General features: G+C 34.3%; 1 protein-coding gene across 1 annotated transcript in view; it reads right to left on the reverse strand.

Moving 5' to 3' along the window:
* Positions 1-23,204, reverse strand: part of LOC115768466 (protein Hook homolog 3-like) — a gene marked incomplete at its 3' end in the record, with an annotated part of 38,173 nt that overhangs the window by 1,469 nt on the left and 13,500 nt on the right. The gene's annotated exons all lie outside the window — the stretch shown is intronic.

Here is a 23,204-nt window from a genome sequence, read left to right on the forward strand (position 1 = left end):
CAAATGGTTTTCTGGTTGGCTTTCTGGTAGGAAATGCATGGAATGCATGGAAATGCACAGGCAGATATTACAACATATGGAGACGATAAATGAGGTGCTTTTTGCATATTATTTTACATAGAACTGCAGGGTATGTGTGCCTATAGGTTATGCGAATTGGTTCAAGGGGAAAGGTGCAGCGGTTGACATGACATATATTATAGGAGGGAAGGTACAGAGCAATTGGACCGTAAGCATGAATTCGGTCTAATTTTACTTGGGGAATACAACTTACTAGGCTTGTGGCGCTGTCGATACGGTAGAAGTTTAATCGACAAATAGGTCGAAGCGGCAGTAGTATAAATAACAGCGGAATAACAGCATAAGTGCGAGCTCTATAAATTCGCGAATAAAGAAAGACAGAAAATAATGCTTTAAGAATATAAGTACACATCGTATACATTATTAAAAATTAAACTAAACAAAAAAATACAAACACTAAGTGCACAGAAATTGAGCACTTGCTGTAGAATGTCGACAAGTTATTATCGTTATTTCTTATATAATCCGATTGCAGTTATTGTGAATGTTCTTAGTAATTTCTTACTTCAAACTCTTCCCACATTTACCTTAGAAATTCATATTAACCGATCATAAAACTGTCTACTTCGAAAAAGCTTGACAAAGTCAAATTTTCGGCAGTCAATCAAGCATAATTTGCCAAATATTTGGTAATGTTGATCAGTTTATATGTGCGGAGTACACTGGAGGATTCTATTTTCCACAGTAATGGTTTGCACTATAGTTGCGACTCGTGTAGGGAGACTGATGGTGAAATTTGTGCGATTTAGGAGCTCGAATGTTGGTTTTCGCAGCCCAGCCCTATAGACTCAGCGTCTACAAATTCAACATCTCATGACTTGCCGTTACCAAATCCTCTTCAGTCTCTGATTCCAATTCAGCAGCTTACCACTCTGATCACACAGCAGATATCTCTTTTGTCACTCCTCAACCTGTCTATTACAGGTATGGCGCTTAGTAATATTTTTATAAACATATTATAATGAGATATTATAGTCTTTCGGGATTCTGCAATTAGCAGCGGCAACCAATTTCTTCTTCGACTGCCTACCCTAAATATGCAGAACACTTGTATTTGCCCTCATTAATTCGCCTTGACGCCAATAACTAAATCAGCTGAGCCCAGCTTTATCACAGTTCGTCTAATATCGTTCGTTCTCTCTCGCCTGGGAATTCGAAAAAGGAATTAGGAAGAGACGATTGCCGTTGCCGAAACTCCAAAAATCAGTTGGAAATCGTTCCCTGGTGGCTGTCGTCGTCGAAAGCAGTTTCAATTAATTTTGTCGCGTAATAATTTTTATCTCATATACGCGAACTGGAAAATTAATAATTAGCTGAGCTAACAGAAATGTAAAACTTTTCTTAACATCTATTGTGAACGCTTTGGAAGTAGTTAAGTCGTCTTAAGCGCATAATTTAAATAATGCGTTAGTTAGGTGTGAGTTTTTATCCTTTCTCGGATAAAGCATGCCACCGCATGGTACAAATATTGATTTCTGATTTATTTCCTTTTTTCCCTTTGCTCTACATATTCTTTCCATTGCTTCAAAATTTTCTAAAATTTTTTTTTAAAAAAGATAAAGATAAAGAGATAGAATACGAGCCACATGAAATTGAAAAAGATTTTATCTAGTGCCTTCTTTTTTTCAATTTTTTTTCCTGTGCAATTCGAAGTGTAACAGTTTTTTCTCAGTAGATCATCGCACATTACATCGATGAAAGCGCTTTTGGAAATGGAGTGAATGCATGTAAGTGAAGTGGAACTCTTCAAATTTTATTTTTTGCATTAATTTATGAGACAAAGAAAATGGCCTGATAAAAAGATTAAAAAAAATAAATTTAATATTTTAACGACGCGTTAAAAAGCAAACTAAGCGCGTTAAGGAGAAAATATTTAGAGATCAATATACCGAAGATAGTCCTTTCTCGTTTACATTGATGACGGCAGTGGCAAGTGGGACAACAACGTGCTTGAGATGCTAGTCGGTAGGGAGTGTCGAAGATGAAGTTGCCGCCAAGATGTTTTGAGATGAGGTATAAGTTTCGGCTCCTTGAGCATTGTGTGAGATAGAAGCAGCGCTGACTGCTTGGATTGCCAAGATGGAACAGGCTATGATGTTTGCTTTTACATCCAACAGACTATCTTAGATTGTTTCAAATTTCGCCTGCAAGTCAGATGCCATGCATATGTAATCTTGCAGCTCGTAGTCATCAACCCGTTTGAGACCGCATCGCATAGAAGGATACAGCGAGTCGCGCAAATCCTGGAGGCGCCGCTCCAAACGGCACTACCTTTATCTCCAATCACATTCCCCTGGGCAAGATCGGTTGGACAACCAGTCAATTAAGCTATTGCCATACATGGCGGTGCTTTTTCTCGTCGCCTTTTTTAATGCAACTCTTCGGCTAGGTCCTTTTCCAGTAGCCTGGAAGAAGGCGCATATAGTTATGTTGCACAAGTGCGGAAAGCCCCCTAATCAACTGGACTCTTATCGCCCCATCAGCCTCCTGCCTACCTTTGGAAAGGTAGAAGGATCCTGGATACCCCGGAAATCCCGAAGTTCCAGTTTGGGTTTAGACTGAAACACGATACCCCTGAGCAACTTCAAATTTTATTTTGGACGGCTTTCACAGGAGTGAAAGGAGTATGTGTGGGAGCATTCCTCGACATCCAACTAGCTTTTGACCGGGTGTGGCACGCAGGACTCCTCTCCAAGATTAAGGGCAAATTGAATCCGCAGCTCTTTAACATCATTGCGAGCTTCTTGAACGAGAGGACATTTAGAGTGGTACAGGATGGCATTACCTCTCATACCAAACGCATAAGAGCGGGAGTTCCACAAGGTAGCGTTTTGGGTCCCACTCTTTACAGCCTCTTCACACACGATATGCCCAAGGCAAGCGAAATAGCCCTCGTCAGTCGGCAGGATCTCCTAGTGGCTACGTTTGCTGATGACACGGCAATCCTTGCCAAGAATAATTGCCTTCTACGAAGCAACAGACATCCTGCAAGAGTATCTGAAACGCTTCGAAAACTGGGCTTGCAGGTGGAATATCTCCGTGAACCCCCAAAAATGTGCTACGGTTACTCAAACCCTGCGCAAGGACTCCTCCCCTGGACTTTTTCTTCATGGCGAGCTCTTAGAGCAGGTGCGTGGCCATAAATACCTAGGGATTACACTCGACAGACGACTAACGTTCAAAAAACATGTCACTGAGGTAACCAACAACTTGAAAAACAAAATCAGACGTCTGAGCTGGCTGCTAAACCCAAACATAATATATAAAGTAATACTTGCCCCTGCATGGCGATATGGACTCCACGTATACGGAATTGCCGTGAAGACGCACCTTGACAAACTTCGCATCATGCAGGCCAAGATCTTGCGAAAGATCTCTGAAGCCGAATGGTATATTCGAACTCGAGACAATGCAAAGGACCTTAAGGTTACTGTGGTAGGAGACCTTATTAACCAACAAACAGCAAGTCACTTATTTAAGCTCCGCAACCACCCTAACGTCTTGGTAAGAAACCTGCTAAGGAGGTGAAGAAGGAGGCTTAAAAAGAGTTATCCTATAGACCTGGCCAAACGCCGACTATAATGAAGCAAAATTAACGTGTATATACACATTGTAAATATTTAACTTAAGCTTTCATTAACAAAAACTCACGCTGATAAAAGTTGCTAAAAGTAAAAAGTAACAGAAAATTCGCAAAAATGAAAGTAACTTACAACCCCCCAAAAAAAAAAAATATATATTATATAATTAAAAATATATTATATAAAGCAAAAATCTAGGACATATATACCAACAAAAATATTTTATGAACATAAATTGGATATCATTCATCAAGAATCCATTAATTTTATTAATTGAACAACTACATTATATTACGTATTCGTCTAAAAGGTGGGTGTAATGTTTATATGCATTAAATAACACCCTGTATTTAAATACTTAAGTATGCGACACTTTGTTGCATACAATAACAAACGTAAATCCAAAAGCGCAGATCCAATTGACCGTACAATATATGTATACTTTGTAAATGACGTGATTAGAGCCTACAGCTAAGAAGAAGGGTGTAAGTAGGAATATAGTATACTAATTAAAATACAAAATAATCTCAATTTGCTATATTATTTAAGAGAATACAATAAAAAAGAAAAAGTAATGTAAGAAGATAGTTAAGAAAGTAAATGTATGCTGGATATATAAAGTGTTAAGCAGATAGGATAAAGAGATAGTAATGGGAAATCACCGACCGGTGGTCAAAATTTATTTATAACACTCTACTTAAGCCTTTCTTCTTACTCTTATAACTCTAATGACGTCACTGACAAAATAAGCTGTGAGAACAGACTTCCCACCTTTCTTTCCAAAGAGATAGAGAGACAGAAGTTTCATATAAACTTGAATATCAGAAGAAGGTGGGACATAAGAGCATGTTACATAGAAATTTAGAATTTTTTCTTTTACATTGGTGTAGGTAACATTGTTTATGGTTACTATGGTTTTAAATGTAACAAGGTAAATGCCTGTAAGCCAGGTTTCGTTAATACAGTTTGTGCTTGATACTAAAATAGCGCCGTGTGTTTTAAATTCCATTGGTTTATTTTTTTCGGATAATTATAAGGAGAATTACAAAACAGTTTGGTTCAAAATTAATGTGGGCAAAACTATTATAAATTTCTCTCTTAAAGTTATCAATGAGGTAAAATGTGTTATTACATTTAGCAATTTTGTCGTTAACGAAAAATTTTCCATCTGTTTGGGATATGGATTTAGCGTGGTATAACTTACAATTGTAATTAATTGTAGGGTATTTTATAAAAACTATGATTATGATGGTATGAAACGATCGAAAAAGAGGAAATGTCTAAAAAATCGATTAGAGTGATATTGAGTGTTTAGTGATTAAATATATTTATCATGTCTTGTTTATTTAAGATTTTTGGATTCAATATTCTGGCTTTGGAAAAAGTAATCGTATCCAGCAGATTTTGTAGGTCAAGTGATAACAACTTAAGTCGATATTTTTTCATAAATAAATCTTGTTTAAATTTAATATCTCTTAAAAGATTTGTGATTTTAGTGACTTCTTTGAAAATTGCAGAATTGATTTAATTTTGCTTATTATTGTTTTGCACAAGTTTATTGATTTTAGTTTGGATAGTTATCATGTCATCATGGTCTGGTGTTCCTGTGATCCATTTAAAAATTGTGTCTAATTCATTGATACTACGTTTGGCAATTTTATGAGGTGTAAATTCAGAAAGGAGTGTTTTGATTAAATTCAATTCCAAGGATACTTCCCAATCAATTGTATTGTTTTTGTTTTTAAAAAAATTTTATTCTTTTTCAAAAGTATCGTTTTAAAAACTTAGATTAGTAACATGAAAAACTTCTCCATATGCTTCGTATAAAAATAGATTATCTGTATCCTCAAGTAGGACATAGTCATCATTTGAATAATTAATAATGTCTGCACCGCAAAAAGGCAGTATAACAGATAAGATACGATACGATACGATCCCTATTGTTTATTTTGACTTTAACTACCTGTTTTTTTTAAATCTAGGTTGTAGTTTGTTTCGTTCGCCATGTTTTTTTTTCATAAATTATATCACCTACTACTATTTAACTGCTCGGTATACGACTTCGGAATGATCCATTATATTGTATTCTTCTTGCATACAACGAGAAATTTCGATAATTGTTGAATGAACTCTTTCTACCTGACCGTTGCTTAAACTGTGTCTGGGGTCTGCATGATAAATCGCTATACCTGAACGAGACATTGACGATTTGAATTGTGTCGAGGAAAACGTATGTTCGTTGTCCATCATTATGGATTTAGCGAAAGGAAAAGTTTGGATAAGTTTCAACACTTTGTTTGCCATATCTGATTTGTCATTGATTTCCTTAATCACTAAAAATTTAGAATATGCGTCTAGGCATGCCAAGAATGTTAATTTTTGAGCATAAAAAATGTCAATATGTAATTGTTCGGCTTCTCTCTCCGGAATATGGGCTTTAGAAATAGGAATTTGCTTAGGGTTTCTGTTATATTTATTTTTATTACAAATTTCGCCGTAGCGTATGTGTTGCTTAAGGGTTTTATATAGTGTTGGCCAATAATAGTATTTGAAAATTTGTCTAAGATTTTCGTCCAAACCTATATGAGCACGAGCATGTGTTTCTTCTATTATAATTTCTTGGTCATTTTTGTTTTCGATGTCTAGGACAAACTTTATAGTAAATAAAAATTTGTTGTTAAAAGTGTTTTTTAATGAGTTTTGGATTTCGTATAAATCTTCGAGACTGCAATGAACTCCTGTAGTCAGGTTTGGTTGAAGAAATTCTTTAAGTATGATTATTAAATTGTGCACTGTGTCGTATTCTATAAGATGTCTTGTTTTGTTGAAAACTTCATATTTTTCATGAATTGTTATGTTGTTTTTAGAAACAAGTAATTGGTTCAATGGTTTGTGTGCTTCTTCAATTACGCTACTGTCGGCTGAATGATTAGTTTCATTATCGGACGACGGTTCTTCTTCGGACACGATTACTTTCATTGGAAATATGATTGATCATTACCCTTGATAACGCGTCAGCGACGACATTGGTAGATCTTAGTTTGTAATATATTTTAGGGGAAAATTCTTTTATGAAAGCATGCCATCTTTTCATTTTTGAGTTAGGGTTTCGTGCAGAAACTGCAAAGAAAGTGGTTGATGGTCTGTTTGGATTTCTAAATTTGTAACACCATACAAGTAGTTCCTAATGTTTTTTAATGCCCATAAAATTTCATTTGTGGCGTAATTTCGTTCTGTTTTATTTAAGGTTTTTGAAACAAAGGTGATTGGTTTGTTTTCCTGTGAAAGGACGGCGCCTATGGCGATGTCGGAAGCGTCTGTGGTGAGGACGAACTTTTTTGTATAATCTGGCTGAGTTAGTTCGATTGCTTCTTCGTCTAGAGATATTTTTGTTTTTTTGGACATATGCTTTGAAACCATACCGTTATGTCCCTGTAACAATTTAGTGAGTGGTTTTGCTATAGTCGCGTAGTTTTTTACAAGCTTCCTGTAGTAGCCTGTTAAGCCAAGAAAACCTCCTAATTCCCTTAAATTATTAGGAGGAGGGTATTTCATGATTGATTCTATTTTTTTCGGATCAGTTTTAATGATATTGTATGATTCTATGTATCTATGTAATTCCATTTCTTTTCTAAAGAATTTTGATTTTTCCAAGGATATTTTCATGTTTGCTTTGAATAGAATTTCAATGATTTCTTGTAAATCATCAAAATGTTGTTCCGGGGTATTTGAAAAAACTATTATGTCGTCCATATAAATGTGACAAGTTTATCCGATTTTTTCACGTAATATATTGTCCATTGCTCTCTGAAAGATGCTTGGCGCGTTCGCAAGCTCAAATGGCAAACGAAGAAATTCATATTTTCCATTGTTAATGGAAAAAGCTGTTTTGTTCGATGTCTTCTTCTTTCATTAGATGCTGATGAAATCCCGATTCTAAGTCAATTGTCGAAAGCATTTTGGCTTTGCCTAGGTTGGATAGAATGACTGAAGGATCAGGCATTGGATACCTATCAGGGATTGTATCGTTATTCAGTTTCTTAAAATGTATTACCAATCGATTCTTAGGCGTTCCATCTACATTAAAACCTTTTTTCTCTACTACCCATACCGGGGCATTATAAGGACTTCTGCTGGGCCTTATTATATTTTCATTTAACATCCTGTTTATTTCCTGACTAACAAAATTGTTAGCTGAATGAGGATAAGGATATTGTTTACTAAAAATTGCCTTTTCGTTTAATGTTCTTATCTCTCTCCTCTTATATCTGTTCTAAAAGGGAATCTGAGAATGCTTTGTTTCTATTTGTTGAACGACTTGTTGCTCAAGGATATTCAGATTATCCATTTCATTAATGGAATGATTTATTTTGCATAAAGAAGAACTTGTTGTAGAGGATACCGACATCTTTCGACGTGTGCTCTTTTTGAGTTTTAATTTCTTTAGCTTTCCTTCATTAAGAATATCGTCAACTTTTGTTTTTTCGATACGTGGGTTATCAGCGTCACTTAAAGACGATGATTTTGTATCGGATACATTAAATAAAGAAAATGATTTACATTTCCCACTTTGGTAGTTCAAATACGAAGCAACGTTATAGGCTTCGTCTGAACTTTTTGAATGGCCAACCGTTTCTTGGACATGTTTTGTAAAATTAATAATTTCCTTTTTGTTATTATAAAACAAAGTTCCCTTTGACAAGTCGATTACTGCCTTAATCTCCTTCAGTAGATTATAACCGGCTAATAGATCTGCGTCTAGATTATTAATTTCATAAAATCTGTGGCGTTTGCCAAATATGTTTATGTTATGAAAATGATTTACGATACTGTAGCCATTTACAGTTATAATTCCTTTTTTATAATTAATTCTTCTGCGTTATCGTATATACCATCTTTTATATAACTAGCGGTGGCACCGGTGTCAATTAATATTTTTAAAATTGTATTTATTTTATTGTCTATTCTGAAAATGTAGGGGAGTTCTCCCCCTCTTCTTCTAAATAATGGTCTTCCTCGAGGTTATTGATACGCATGAGTTTGTTAGGTTGCTGAACCGAAGGGGGAGCGTCTTCCCGTTTCTTTGGTTGAGCCGAATTTCGATTTTGGGGATACGGATAAGGTGTATTCTGTAGTTGTATGGAGTCTTGTTGCTTTGCGCAAAAATTTGATTTTGTGGAACTTGATTGAACCTTAAGTGATTGTCATATCTTTTATTAGGTTGTTTTGGGGATTCAGTCTTCTTTGCTGAATGTTAAGCCCTGGGTTTAGATTGTTACGTTGATGGGAATTTGCGAAATGGTGGTAAGCAAAGTTAGCCCTTTGGTAATTCGCTTCCAGTTCCTGAGCTTTTGCCAAAGCATTAGGCAAATTTTCAAGTTTAAGGGAGAACAAAACTTCTGATAAAGAACCGTTAAGACCTGTGATGAAAATTCTTAAAGCGTTGTCTCTGTTTTTCTTGTTCATTTCCGTAATGATGTGGGCTTTGTCACTATACGTCATAATAGTTTTGTTTATCAAAAGGGTTAGTTTTTTATTAACTAAATTGTAGTATTCGAGAACGGATAAGTTACCCTGTCGTAAAATACTTAACTCCTGTTCTATTATATAGATTGGTCGTCTATCACTGTAGGCGAAATCCAACCTTGCAAGTATAGCTTCAAAATTAAGAACGGTACCGTGATTAGTCAAGGTGTCATTAGCTTTACCTGCTATTTTATTTCTTAATATTGTTAAAGCACCTACGTACTTTCTACTTCCTTCTTTATACATTCGCATGGCACAGCAAGCGGCTTCGCGCCAACTAACATATGCCTGAGAATTCTGGTATGGACTTGATAACATCAAAAGATTCATTGCAACGAATAAGGTCATTTATTTCAGTAATCTTATATTCTTCTTCATTATTAGATGAGAGAGTGATTTATAACTTCAATTCTGCAATTTGCTCTTGAAGCGCTCTGGTCTGAGTTGCAATCAACTGAGCTACCAAATCAGCTGTCAAGTTATTACTGTTAGCCATTTTTAAATTTTGAAAATCTTCAATTAAACTTTCTATATGGTTATCCAGGAGGTGGCCTGCGTAAGCTAGACGCTTTGAGTCATGTTTACGTTAGCAATTGCGTTCTAGAGACTGGGTCTTTAGTTTACGTTATAAATTGCGCATTAGAATATGAATCTTTATGTTAAGTGGTTGCGCTTATACTGAAATGTTGTTTATAATTGCAATAAGAATTGCCTTGCGGGCTGGGTGATAACTTAGATATTCCGTGTAGGCAAAGACACTTTAACTGAGACAATCTCAGCGTCAGTAGGCGTTAAAACAGAAAAGTTCTGACTGGAGAGTGGCTTTAACGGCAATTAACACCACACCACTTCGAGTCGGCCGATCATTTCTATACAAAATAAAGTTACTAGATAAAATTTCAAAATCAGATATGGTTGAGTTTAACCATGTTTCTGAAAATGCTATTACATCCGAATCGAAGAAAGTGCTGGTCATGAAAAGATTTTTAAGCTTTGAAATGAGACCTCTAACATTCTGATAATGAATAAAGATTTGGTCAGAAGGTGAAACTAGTTTTTTGGGGCAGAAATGGTACTCTGTATTGAAGGGACTGGAAGGGTGACAGGCTGGTTACGCTTTTTAGGCTTGAACTCGTGAACAATCATGTGTGGAGGCCAAAATTTGGGATCACAAATGATTGGGAACAGATCATGTGAAACATTTATTTTGAATGATGATATTTCACGAGGGGTGGAGAAATTAAATTTGGTTATTGACACGCTAGCAGAATATTTGCTAGCAATATAGGCTGCCAATGACTCAGAAGTGGTGTCCGACGTAAGTCGAGACACAAAAACTTGCCTACGAGGGGCAACTACCGTTAAAATAGGCGCTGATGGGACTGCAGGTAATACAGGAGTTGGAGGAGCTAAAGAGGCACAATGATTGTTTTGAACAATCTGGGCAAGATTGCGCGCAGGTCTACCTTTGCGGGGGAAATAGGGGAAATTGGACAGTCGCTTGGAGAAGGCGATAGGGACAACATTGGAGATACATCCAAGTTGCTAGGAAGGGACATGAAAGGCGTAGGTGTCTGAACAGATGTAGAGGGCACTTGCAAAAGTTGAGGCTCCAACCGGCGATTGGTTGGGGACTCGAATTTATAGTTGCCAAGCAACTCGAAACTCGAGTCAAAATTACTCGAGAGCTGCTTAGCCACACTATTCAATTTTGAGAACTGATTTCTCACAGAATTATACATTCTGGAGAAATCAAATTGCTTGTCGATGCATTCTGGGCACGACCAACGCAAGCCACCGCAGCCCTTCTTGGCAATTGCAGCGATCTTGTCGCAATCACGCCCATGGAGACCTGCACATTTAGCTCGCATTATATTCTCACACAGCCAGCAATTAACAAATTGCGGCAGTGCAGAATCATCAGCCTGCTTGAACGTGCACGGTTTCTTACAGCACAACATAATTATTTAATGCGTATGCAATTTGCGAGAGCACAGAGCAAAACGAAAACGGCGCACAAGATAGAGCAAGTAAATACTCAAAAAACAATCACTCGTACACAAACAAACTGTTTGGAGCGAAGATATAGAAAAAGTTTGCGAGAGCGCGATGCACAAGCAGAAAATATGCAGCGAACACACGCACAAACAAGTGTATGCACAGGGGAGCACAAAAGCAAAATAATCAATACTGGCAATAACAACAACACGGAACTGACGCCGCGTTTTATAAATGCAATAATTAACAGACTTACGCTGCACAACAGATAACACTTTGTTGCGTCCTCTATCCGCCTAGTGCAACAAACATCAACTGGCAGCCCCAACCTTAAGCGTCCCTTAAGGTTCCAACCTTTAATTTTCTATCTTTTCCATTTGTCTACAGCAGTATGTGCATATATTGAGGGTACACTGTACCAATACAGTTACATCGGTTAAGCATAAATATATTAGCAACACATTGTTGTAGTACACAAACAAAACCATTTCAAGGCAGCGTGTAATATGATCACCCACTTATGAGCTTAGCTAAGTCAGCAGTCCCACACTGACCACTTGTAGCATATATATCTCTATATATATACATATATATATATATATATATATATATTTATACATATATGTACATAAGACTCTCACTCTCCCGATTATGCTGATAAGACAAAATATGTATGAAGCCGCTCCGCTGCTGGCGTAACCGGCAGGGCAGCTATGCGGTCTTAGCCATAAGAATATATTGAATTTTTTATGATTTTGCATGTACATGAGAAGTATAATAATACTAAAAAATGCCGAGTTTGATCAAGATATCTTGAAAAACAAAATGTTTTTTCATACAAAAACTTAATTTTCGACCGGCAGCTATATGATATAGTGGTCCGATCTTAAAAGGATTTTGTCTATATATGAGAAGTATAGTAAGACTATTAAATGCCGACTTTGGTCAAGATATCTTGAAAAACAAAATGTTTTTTCATACAACAACTTAATTTTCGACCGATCGTTCCTATGGTAACTATATGATATAGTGATGCGATCTTAATAGGATTCTGCATATGTATGAGGAGTATTGTAAAAGTAATATATTCCGAGTTCGGCCAAGTTATCTTGATAAACAGTATGTTTTTCATACAACAACTTAATTTTCGACCGTTCTTTCCTATGGCAGCTATATAATACATGTTTTTTCATACAACAACTTAATTTTCGACCGATCGTTCCTATGGTATCTATATGATATAGTAATCCGATCTTAATAGGATTTTGTATATATATTAGGAGCATAGTAAACTAAATGCCGAATTTGGTCAGGATATCTTAAAAAACAAAAAGTTTTTTCATACAAAAACTTAATTTACGACCGATCGATCATATGGCAGCTATGTGATATAGTGGTCCGATCTTAATAGGATTTTGCATATATATGAGAAGCATAGTAAAACTGATAAATAACGAGTTTGGTCAAGATATCTAGATAAACAAAATGTTTTTTCATACAACTTAATTTACGACCGATCGTTCCTATGGAAGCTATATGATATAGTGGTCCGATCTTAATAAGATTTCGCATATGCATGAGGAGTATAGTAAGACTAATAAATGCCGAGTACGGTCAAGATATCTTGAAAATCAAAATGTTTTTTCATACAACAACTTACCTTTTGACCGATCGTTCCCAGTAACAGCTATATGATATAGTGGTCCGATATTTATATTATTTTGCATATACATGAGAAGTATGGTATAACTAAAAAATGCCGAGTTTGATCTAGATATCTTGAAAAACAAAGTTTTTTCATACAACTTAATTTTCGACCGATCGTTCCTATGGCAGCTATATGATATAGTGGTCCGATCTTAATAAGATTTCGCATATGCATGAGGAGTATAGTAAGACTAATAAATGCCGAGTACGGTCAAGATATCTTGATAAACAGCATGATTTTCATACAACAACTTAATTTTTGACCGATCATTCCTATGGCAGCTATATGATATAGTGGTCCGATCTTTATAGTGGTCCGATTTTAATCTTTATATATGAGGACCTTAGTAGAACTAATAATTGCCGAGTTTGGTGATCAAGATATCTTGATAAACAAAATGCTTTTTCATACAACTTAATTTACGACCGATCGTTCCTATGGAAGCTATATGATATAGTGGTCCGATCTTAATAGCATTTTTCATATATATGAGGAGCTTTGTAAAACAAATAAATGTCGAGTTAGGTCAAGATATCTAGATAAACAAAATGTTTGTTCATACAACTTAATTTACGACCGATCGTTCCTATGGAAGCTATATGATATAGTGGTCCGATCTTAATAAGATTTCGCATATGCATGAGGAGTATAGTAAGACTAATAAATGCCGAGAACGGTCAAGATATCTTGAAAATCAAAATGTTTTTTCATACAACAACTTACTTTTTGACCGATCGTTCCCAGTAACAGCTATATGATATAGTGGTCCGATATTTATATTATTTTGCATATACATGAGAAGTATGGTATAACTAAAAAATGCCGAGTTTGATCTAGATATCTTGAAAAACAAAGTTTTTTCATACAACTTAATTTTCGACCGATCGTTCCTATGGCAGCTATATGATATAGTGGTCCGATAAATGGACTAATAAATGCCGAGTACGGTCAAGATATCTTGATAAACAGCATGATTTTCATACAACAACTTAATTTTTGACCGATCATTCCTATGGCAGCTATATGATATAGTGGTCCGATCTTTATAGTGGTCCGATTTTAATCTTTATATATGAGGACCTTAGTAGAACTAATAATTGCCGAGTTTGGTGATCAAGATATCTTGATAAACAAAATGCTTTTTCATACAACTTAATTTACGACCGATCGTTCCTATGGAAGCTATATGATATAGTGGTCCGATCTTAATAGCATTTTTCATATATATGAGGAGCTTTGTAAAACAAATAAATGTCGAGTTAGGTCAAGATATCTTGAAAAACAAAATGTTTTTTCATACAAAAACTTAATATTCGACCGGTCGTTCCTATGGCAGCTATATGATATAGTGGTCCGATCCTTATAGGACCTTGCCTATATATGAGGAGTTAAGTAAAACTAATAAATGCGGAGTTTGTTCAAGATATCTTGAAAAACAAAATGTTTTTCATACAACTTAATTTACGACCGGTCGTTCCTATGGCAGCTATATGATATAGTGGTCCGATCCTTATAGGACCTTGCCTATATATGAGGAGTTAAGTAAAACTAATAAATGCGGGGTTTGTTCAAGATATCTTGAAAAACAAAATGTTTTTTCATAGAACTTTATTTTCGACGGATCGTTCCTATGGCAGCTATATGATATAGTGGTCCGATATTTTTATGATTTTGCATGTACATGAGAAGTATAGTAAAACTAAAAAATGCCGAGTTTGATCAAGATATCTTAAAAATAAAAAATGTTTTTTCATACAACAACCTAATTTACGACCGATCGTTCCTATGGAAGCTATATGATATAGTGGTCCGATATTAATAGCATTTTTCATATATATGAGGAGCTTTGTAAAACTAATAAATGCCGAGTTTGGTCAAGATATCTTGATAAACAAAATATTTTTTCATACAACTTAATTTTCGACCGATCATTTCTATGGCAGCTATATGCTATAGTGGTCCGATGTTAATAGGATTTTGCCTATATAGGCATATATGAGGAGTATAGTAAAACTAATAAATGCCGAGTTAGGTCAAGATATCTTGAAAAACAAAATGTTTTTTCATACAATTTAATTTTCGACCGGTCGTTCCTATGGCAGCTATATGATATAGTGGTCCGATCCTTATAGGACCTTGCCTATATATGAGGAGTTAAGTAAAACTAAAAATGCGGAGTTTGGTCAAGATATCTTGAAAAACAAAATGTTTTTTCATACAACAACTTAATTTTCGTCCGATCGTTCCTATGGCAGCTATATGATATAGTGATGCGATCTTAATAGGATTCTGCATATACATGAGAAGTATAGTAAAACTAAAAAATGCCGAGTTTGATCAAGATATCTTAAAAATAAAAAATGTTTTTTCATACAACAACCTAATTTACGACCGATCGTTCCTATGACAGCTATATGATATAGTGATCTGATCTTAATAAGATTATAGTAAAAGTAATATATGCCGAGCTCGGTCAAGATATCTTGATGAACAGCATGTTTTTCATACAACAACTTAATTTTCGACCGTTCCTTCCTATAGCAGCTATATAATATAGTAGTCCGATCTTAATAGGATTTTGTATATATATAAGGAGCATAGTAAAACTAATAAATGCCGAGTTTGGTCAAGATATCTTGATAAACAAAATATTTTTTCATACAACTTAATTATCGACCGATCATTCCTATGGCAGCTGTATGCTATAGTGGTCCGATGTTAAAAGGATTTTGCCTATATATGAGGAGTATAGTAAAACTAATAAAAGCCGAGTTAGGTCAAGATATCTTGAAAAACAAAATGTTTTTTCATACAACAACTTAATTTTCGTCCGATCGTTCCTATGGCAGCTATATGATATAGTGGTCCGATCTTAATAGGATTTCGCATATGTATGAGGAGTATTGTAAAAGTAATATATGCCGAGTTCGGCCAAGTTATCTTGATAAACAGTATGTTTTTCATACAACAACTTAATTTTCGACCGTTCTTTCCTATGGCAGCTATATAATACATGTTTTTTCATACAACAACTTAATTTTCGACCGATCGTTCCTATGGTATCTATATGATATAGTAATCCGATCTTAATAGGATTTTGTATATATATTAGGAGCATAGTAAACTAAATGCCGAATTTGGTCAGGATATCTTAAAAAACAAAAAGTTTTTTCATACAAAAACTTAATTTACGACCGATCGATCATATGGCAGCTATGTGATATAGTGGTCCGATCTTAATAGGATTTTGCATATATATGAGAAGCATAGTAAAACTAATAAATAACGAGTTTGGTCAAGATATCTAGATAAACAAAATGTTTTTTCATACAACTTAATTTACGACCGATCGTTCCTATGGAAGCTATATGATATAGTGGTCCGATCTTAATAGGATTATAGTAAAAGTAATATATGCCGAGCTCGGTCAAGATATCTTGATGAACAGCATGTTTTTCATACAACAACTTAATTTTCGACCGTTCCTTCCTATGGCAGCTATATAATATAGTAGTCCGATCTTAATAGGATTTTGTATATATATAAGGAGCATAGTAAAACTAATAAATGCCGAGTTTGGTCAAGATATCTTGATAAACAAAATATTTTTTCATACAACTTAATTATGGACCGATCATTCCTATGGCAGCTATGTGATATAGTGGTCCGATCTTAATAGGATTTTGCATATATATGAGAAGCATAGTAAAACTAAAAAATGCCGAGTTTGACCAAGATATCTTAAAAATAAAAAATGTTTTTTCATACAACAACCTAATTTACGACCGATCATTGCTATGACAGCTATATGATATAGTGATCCGATCTTAATAAGATTATAGTAAAAGTAATATATGCCGAGCTCGGTCAAGATATCTTGATGAACAGCATGTTTTTCATACAACAACTTAATTTTCGACCGTTCCTTCCTATGGCAGCTATATAATATAGTAGTCCGATCTTAATAGGATTTTGTATATATATAAGGAGCATAGTAAAACTAATAAATGCCGAGTTTGGTCAAGATATCATGATAAACAAAATATTTTTTCATACAACTTAATTATCGACCGATCATTCCTATGGCAGCTATATGCTATAGTGGTCCGATGTTAAAAGGATTTTGCCTATATATGAGGAGTATAGTAAAACTAATAAAAGCCGAGTTAGGTCAAGATATCTTGAAAAACAAAATGTTTTTTCATACAAAAACTTAATTTTCGACCGGTCGTTCCTATGGCAACTATATGACATAGTGGTCCGATCTTAATTCGGCATATGCATGAGCAGTATAGTAAGACTAATAAATGCCGATTTCGGTCAAGATATCTTGATAAACAGCATGTTTTTCATACAACTTAATTTTTGACCGATCGTTCCCATGGCAGCTATATGATATAGTGGTCCGATCTTAATAAGATTTCGCATATGCATGAGGAGTATAGTAAGACTAATAAATGCCGAGTTCGGTCAAGATATCTTGATAAACAGCATGTTTTTCATACAACAACTTAATTTTCGACCGATCGTTCCTATGTTAGCTATATGATATAGTGATCCGATCTTAATAAGATTATAGTAAAAGTAATATATACCGAGCTCGGTCAAGATATCTTGATGAACAGCATGTTTTTTATACAACAACTTAATTTTCGACCGTTCCTTCCTATGGCAGCTATATAATATAGTAGTCCGATCTTAATAGGATTTTGTATATATATAAGGAGCATAGCAAAACTAATAAATGCCGAGTTTGGTCAAGATATCTTGAAAAAAAAATGTTTGTTCATACAACAACTTAATTTTCGACCGATCGTTCCTATGGCAGCTATATGATATAGTGGTACGATCTTAATATGATTTCGCATATGTATGAGGAGTATAGTAAATGTTTTCTCATACAAAAACTTAATTTACGACAGATCGATCTTATGGCAGCTATGTGATATAGTGGTCCGATCTTAATAGGATTTTGCATATATATGAGAAGCATAGTAAAACTGATAAATGACGAGTTTGGTCAAGATATCTTGATAAACAAAATGTTTTTTCATACAACTTAATTTACGACCGATCGTTCCTATGGATGCTATATGATATAGTGGTCCGATCTTAATAGGATTTTTCATATATATGAGGAGCTTAGTAAAACTAATAAATGCGGAGTTTGGTCAAGATATCTTGAAAAAAAAATGTTTGTTCATACAACAACTTAATTTTCGACCGATCGTTCCTATGGCAGCTATATGATATAGTGGTACGATCTTAATATGATTTCGCATATGTCTGAGGAGTATAGTAAATGTTTTCTCATACAAAAACTTAATTTACGACCGATCGATCTTATGGCAGCTATGTGATATAGTGGTCCGATCTTAATAGGATTTTGCATATATATGAGAAGCATAGTAAAACTAATAAATGACGAGATTGGTCAAGATATCTTGATAAACAAAATGTTTTTTCATACAACTTAATTTACGACCGATCGTTCCTATGGATGCTATATGATATAGTGGTCCGATCTTAATAGGATTTTGTATATATATAAGGAGCATAGCAAAACTAATAAATGCCGAGTTTGGTCAAGATATCTTGAAAAAAAAATGTTTGTTCATACAACAACTTAATTTTCGACCGATCGTTCCTATGGCAGCTATATGATATAGTGGTACGATCTTAATATGATTTCGCATATGTATGAGGAGTATAGTAAATGTTTTCTCATACAAAAACTTAATTTACGACCGATCGATCTTATGGCAGCTATGTGATATAGTGGTCCGATCTTAATAGGATTTTGCATATATATGAGAAGCATAGTAAAACTAATAAATGACGAGTTTGGTCAAGATATCTTGATAAACAAAATGTTTTTTCATACAACTTAATTTACGACCGATCGTTCCTATGGATGCTATATGATATAGTGGTCCGATCTTAATAGGATTTTGTATATATATAAGGAGCATAGCAAAACTAATAAATGCCGAGTTTGGTCAAGATATCTTGAAAAAAAAAGGTTTGTTCATACAACAACTTAATTTTCGACCGATCGTTCCTATGGCAGCTATATGATATAGTGGTACGATCTTAATATGATTTCGCATATGTATGAGGAGTATAGTAAATGTTTTCTCATACAAAAACTTAATTTACGACCGATCGATCTCATGGCAGCTATGTGATATAGTGGTCCGATCTTAATAGGATTTTGCATATATATGAGAAGCATAGTAAAACTGATAAATGACGAGTTTGGTCAAGATATCTTGATAAACAAAATGTTTTTTCATACAACTTAATTTACGACCGATCGTTCCTATGGATGCTATATGATATAGTGGTCCGATCTTAATAGGATTTTGTATATATATAAGGAGCATAGCAAAACTAATAAATGCCGAGTTTGGTCAAGATATCTTGAAAAAAAAAGGTTTGTTCATACAACAACTTAATTTTCGACCGATCGTTCCTATGGCAGCTATATGATATAGTGGTACGATCTTAATATGATTTCGCATATGTATGAGGAGTATAGTAAATGTTTTTTCATACAACAACTTAATTTTCGTCCGATCGTTACTATGGCAGCTATATGATATAGTGGTCCGATATTTTTATGATTTTGCATGTACATAAGATGTATAGTAAAACTAAAAAATGCCGAGTTTGATCAAGATATCTTGAAAAACAAAATGTTTTTTCATACAACTTAATTTACGACCGATCGTTCCTATGGATGCTATATGATATAGTGGTCCGATCTTAATAGGATTTTGTATATATATAAGGAGCATAGCAAAACTAATAAATGCCGAGTTTGGTCAAGATATCTTGAAAAAAAAAGGTTTGTTCATACAACAACTTAATTTTCGACCGATCGTTCCTATGGCAGCTATATGATATAGTGGTACGATCTTAATATGATTTCGCATATGTATGAGGAGTATAGTAAATGTTTTCTCATACAAAAACTTAATTTACGACCGATCGATCTCATGGCAGCTATGTGATATAGTGGTCCGATCTTAATAGGATTTTGCATATATATGAGAAGCATAGTAAAACTGATAAATGACGAGTTTGGTCAAGATATCTTGATAAACAAAATGTTTTTTCATACAACTTAATTTACGACCGATCGTTCCTATGGATGCTATATGATATAGTGGTCCGATCTTAATAGGATTTTTCATATATATGAGGAGCTTAGTAAAACTAATAAATGCGGAGTTTGGTCAAGATATCTTGAAAAAAAAATGTTTGTTCATACAACAACTTAATTTTCGACCGATCGTTCCTATGGCAGCTATATGATATAGTGGTACGATCTTAATATGATTTCGCATATGTCTGAGGAGTATAGTAAATGTTTTCTCATACAAAAACTTAATTTACGACCGATCGATCTTATGGCAGCTATGTGATATAGTGGTCCGATCTTAATAGGATTTTGCATATATATGAGAAGCATAGTAAAACTAATAAATGACGAGTTTGGTCAAGATATCTTGATAAACAAAATGTTTTTTCATACAACTTAATTTACGACCGATCGTTCCTATGGATGCTATATGATATAGTGGTCCGATCTTAATAGGATTTTGTATATATATAAGGAGCATAGTAAAACTAATAAATGCCGAGTTTGGTCAAGATATCTTGAAAAAAAAATGTTTGTTCATACAACAACTTAATTTTCGACCGATCGTTCCTATGGCAGCTATATGATATAGTGGTACGATCTTAATATGATTTCGCATATGTATGAGGAGTATAGTAAATGTTTTCTCATACAAAAACTTAATTTACGACCGATCGATCTTATGGCAGCTATGTGATATAGTGGTCCGATCTTAATAGGATTTTGCATATATATGAGAAGCATAGTAAAACTAATAAATGACGAGTTTGGTCAAGATATCTTGATAAACAAAATGTTTTTTCATACAACTTAATTTACGACCGATCGTTCCTATGGATGCTATATGATATAGTGGTCCGATCTTAATAGGATTTTGCATATATATGAGAAGCATAGTAAAACTAATAAATGACGAGTTTGGTCAAGATATCTTGATAAACAAAATGTTTTTTCATACAACTTAATTTACGACCGATCGTTCCTATGGCAGCTATATGATATAGTGGTCCGATCTTAATAGCATTTTTCATATATATGAGGAGCTTTGTAAAACTAATAAATGCCGAGTTTGGTCAAGATATCTTGATAAACAAAATATTTTTTCATACAACTTAATTTTCGACCGATCATTTCTATGGCAGCTATATGCTATAGTGGTCCGATGTTAATAGGATTTTGCCTATATAGGCATATATGAGGAGTATAGTAAAACTAATAAATGCCGAGTTAGGTCAAGATATCTTGAAAAACAAAATGTTTTTTCATACAATTTAATTTTCGACCGGTCGTTCCTATGGCAGCTATATGATATAGTGGTCCGATCCTTATAGGACTTTGCCTATATATGAGGAGTTAAGTAAAACTAAAAATGCGGAGTTTGGTCAAGATATCTTGAAAAATAAAATGTTTTTTCATACAACAACCTAATTTACGACCGATCGTTCCTATGGCAGCTATATGATATAGTGGTCCGATCTTAATAGGATTTTTCATATATATGAGGAGCATAGTAAAACTAATAAATGCCGAGTTTGGTCAAGATATCTTATAAAACAAAATGTGTTTTCATACAAAAATGTAATTTTCGACCGATCGATCTTATGGCAGCTATGTGAGATAGTGGTCCGATCTTAATAGGATTTTGCAAATATATGAGGAGTAAAGTAAAACTAATAAATGCCGAGTTTGGTCAAGATATCTTAATAAACAATGTTTTTTCATACAAAAACTTAATTTTCGACCGATCGCTCCTATGGCAGCTATATGATATACTGGTCCGATCCAGCTGGTTTTCGGAATTCTGGATTTCTGCAAAATTTCATTAAGATAGCTTTAAAACTGAGAGACTAGCTCGCATAGAAACAGATAGACGGACAGACGGACATGGCTCTATCGACTCGGCTGTTGATGCTGATCAAGAATATATATACTTTATGGGGTCGGAGATGTCTCCTTCTATGCGTTACACATTTCACGACAAAATTATAATACCCTCTGCAAGGGTATAAAAAATAGGTAAAATAAAAATATTCAATAGAAAACCCTACATTTTCTTTCATGAACACTAAAAAACAAAAAAATAATATTTTTCTCATTGAATATATATAAAAAAAAAAATTACATAATGGGATGGTTTAGTGATTCTATTGAGGCTAAAGACAATACTGCCAACGTTGTAAACAACGTCAAGATAATTGAACACACAGACGATATAAAATCGTTGTAGACCCTGTTATTAATTCTCACGATAGTATCAGTTTTACAATTTCTGCTTACAATCAAACATTATAAAATTATTAACAAAATATACATGAGTAGGGCAAATATCTTAAATAAGATCTAAAAATAAATAAGGAGAACACCTGTAGCACACTTATACACTGGTATAAAGCAGAAAAGGCAATGAAACTTAACACTTCAAAATTAACAGAAAAAGCAAACCCATATTAGGTATATCAACTACATGGTTAGTACGTTTACAAAAGTAAGAAAAGTCCAGTAAAAGAATGTAATGCAACGAAATTGCAAAACAAACGCATTTCGTTACAAGTTTGACTAATCTTACCAATGCATCCATAAAGATGCAGTTATAAAAGCGGAAACACTAAAAAACCATATAGAAATATAAGTAAGGGAATACAATAATATAGTTACCTTAGTAAATAGATATGAAAATAAATTTAACGGTAATAAAATCATTAAACACAAGATTGATTACTGTTACCAATAGGCGACATATTCAGAGCTTGATCCCGACCAATTAAGAGAATTAAACGAATCAATTCAACCAAGCGACGCCGAATCTGATAGTGACACTGAAACACTAGAAGAAAGCAATCCAATCGAAACCAAACTGGAAATAATAACAATCTCTGAAATGGCACAAACAGTTGTAGAATTTATCAAGCTAGCCACATCTGTGATTCAAGAGTTTGACGGTAAGCCGGAAAATCTACAAAGTTTTCTAGATTCTTTGAATCTATTAGATACCTTAAAAGGCACACATAGGTAAAAAGGCCATTCGAGAAATTTAATAAGCAATAAGTAGACAATTGCTGCAATCATTACGCAACTATCAAATGCAGTAAAAGGAGAATCTGTAGACGTTGTATCTGCTAAGCTTCTAAATCTACAACAGAAAAAATCACCCAAGAGGTGAAAA

This window comes from Drosophila novamexicana, unplaced genomic scaffold, assembly GCF_003285875.2.
Source record: "Drosophila novamexicana strain 15010-1031.04,08,12 unplaced genomic scaffold, DnovRS2.1 tig00001809-arrow-arrow-pilon, whole genome shotgun sequence".
Classification (NCBI taxonomy): domain Eukaryota; kingdom Metazoa; phylum Arthropoda; class Insecta; order Diptera; family Drosophilidae; genus Drosophila; species Drosophila novamexicana.